Consider the following 2,596-nt stretch of genomic DNA (forward strand, 5'->3'; position numbering starts at 1 on the left):
CGATTTTCGGTTCTCTACTGTAACTCCTTCAATATTATTTCAAAAGTAGAAAAAAAGGTGAGAACGAACTAATGATATAATTCTTAGTGTATGTATACAGTTGCGAGAACAGAATCCATCTTTTATCAGCGATAGATACATCATACAGACTTCAGTCCTGACTGGTGTCAGCTTGATATTTTCTATTGAATTGGATTAGATCAAGTGTATACGGCATTGAGTCACATTAGCGATCTGTTTACGGGAAGTTATTTCTCTAGAGGAATTTTATGGGAAAATGCCTCTATTTAGATGTTAGAAAAGTGAAGAAAACCCGATAAATTCCATGTGGTCAGCCATTGGCCAGTCGCGACCGCACGACTAGAGTTCGGTGGTTTTATCCACTCGGCACTGTGAGAAAGCATGTTTGCTGTAAAGTGGGGTATTACACGGGTGGAAAGGTACTGTAGCCAGGTAAAAACAAAGCTTCTACTGAAGAAAAAAAAGTTTCTTTAGTAAAAACTTTTGCTTTTAAAATTGGCATTAAATCGTTCGTTTAAAGAAATTAAATTACGTCATAAAAGAAGAACTCTATATCGAGGTTAGTGTATTCGTATTTTATCAACATTTAAATGATTACCCTGTACAGCAGAATATGAATGTTGACAGAATTAGAACCATTATAATCTTTGAAGCAATAAAAAAGTGTTAAAACAACTATTGTTAAAAGAAACCACGATCTCAAATCCATCATTGAATTCTTCAAACTTAAAGAGAAGTGCAGTTTAATGTTTTAAAGATCGGGAGAAGAATTTCATAGAAGTGCATTAATGAAAAAGTAGGTGCTCTTCGGGGGGAGTTTTATGGTAAACTGATCCTTACATAGGTGTCAGACACGCGGAGTAAACCCGAAAAACTCTGTGTGTTCGCGAGCCTATTGGTCAGGCGCAAACACACGACCAACTTTCACTGTGTACTAGTTTTATCCACCCGGCTATTAGTGAACTTATCAGGAAGTGTAAAGGTAAAATGAGAAAAGAAGTGCGATGTCCCCGTTTCTGTGGGTTAATAGTTATGAAGAACAAGTCCAGTTCGTTCTTCCATTTTCTTCATTGCACGGTTTTTACTTGTAGAATGCAGCAAATTTGAATTACCAAGCAATGAGAGAGGGATTATATTTCGTGAGGTGTTCAGGTTTTTAATTGCTCATTTTTAATATCGTAACTATAAAAAAAGATGGATCGGATCGATGAAAAAGTTATATAGAAGGACAACAGACCGTCCATTATATACATAACTTGATATTTAACATAAAACTTCTTACAAAAACTGGTAATAAAGATGCGAATGCCATTGCAATAGTTGTCGCAGCTGCAGTTCTAATCATTATAATTCAAATCCATATCATCCGAAAGATCATAAGTATGTGGTTGTCCTGAAAATATCCAAATGGAAAAATTGATCAAAAAAAAAATTTCTCCACCATGCATAAGTTATCGATCAATTTTCTCCAAATCACATGGTATCTGAAAGATTCTGTAGCTCTGTTGTAATTTAAGCAAATTATTTGAACTAAATTTCAAGTACAAAAAATTATTTCAATTTTGATAAATTCAAATTTTTATTAACTCATTTACATGACAATAGAAAAGTCAATATATAATCTAAACAATCATATAATTATACATACAAGTTCAAGTGCAACGTACAGTACAGCAGAATGCTGAACATTAATAATGCAGACCATTCAATAATGTTAATAATTATTTATTATTATTATTATTTATTTGTTGATGAATATACATAAGGTACATGCCCGGTGCCATTAAGTACAAAACCGGGTGAGAACATGAGATACATTAAGCAGTTTTCTGAAGAACAAGAATTATCTATAGTGGTATTAATAGGTTTAAATATTATAAAATACATAAAATACATCAAGAATAAAGACATTAACAATTCGGCATTATATAGACATTTAGAGCAACAGCACATTCATGACATCGAACATCATAACATAAAGAAATAAAATATTAATTGAAGTTAACAAATATGGTAAAATCTTTGTGCAAGCGTCATCTATGTGAATATCACATAGAATAATTTATGAACCATATAAAGTATTATAAATATATATAGCATGAGAAAATAAATATCATGTATAAGTAACAACAAACATATTAACTATCATCAAATAAAATATTAACAGCAAATAATAACACATATATATATTAATATAGTAACCTGAATTTAAATAACAAAACTTAAAATAACACCTAAATGTAACAAGTGAACAACTTTTTGTACAAGTTAAGCTGTACAGTCCATCACTCTTCTGTAAAGATGGGTCGGCACAGGTAGAATTCTGTGGAAGGTTGTAAAGCAGAAAAGAACAGCCAGTGTGCAACTGCGCCGTCCAAATTGAGTAGTAGGTTCTGTGTTCACGTAGATCTGAACTAATGTTAATAATAAAATAGCTCATGTAATCTGTAAATAAATGAATTAAACTTGTTACTTTCTGTTCTTTTCCACGGCTGCCACAAATTTTTGTGACAGCCAGGGAAAATAATGATGCATTTGCATTATTGTAAATTTAATAATCATTTATACGCAGTGT

General features: G+C 32.0%; 1 long non-coding RNA gene across 1 annotated transcript; it reads right to left on the minus strand.

Annotated features, from left to right (window-relative positions):
• Positions 1 to 609: 609 nt before the first annotated feature.
• LOC136972285 (uncharacterized) lies at positions 610 to 1,743 on the minus strand. The gene is made up of 3 exons (XR_010880308.1): positions 1,670 to 1,743; positions 1,304 to 1,414; positions 610 to 666 (listed from the first exon to the last, which is right to left on the minus strand). It is a non-coding gene; the product is annotated as an uncharacterized lncRNA (long non-coding RNA).
• Positions 1,744 to 2,596: the final 853 nt, after the last annotated feature.

The sequence above is a fragment of the Centruroides vittatus genome, unplaced genomic scaffold (genome assembly GCF_030686945.1).
Source record: "Centruroides vittatus isolate TY-2023 unplaced genomic scaffold, ASM3068694v2 contig_2889, whole genome shotgun sequence".
Taxonomy (NCBI): Eukaryota; Metazoa; Arthropoda; class Arachnida; order Scorpiones; family Buthidae; genus Centruroides; species Centruroides vittatus.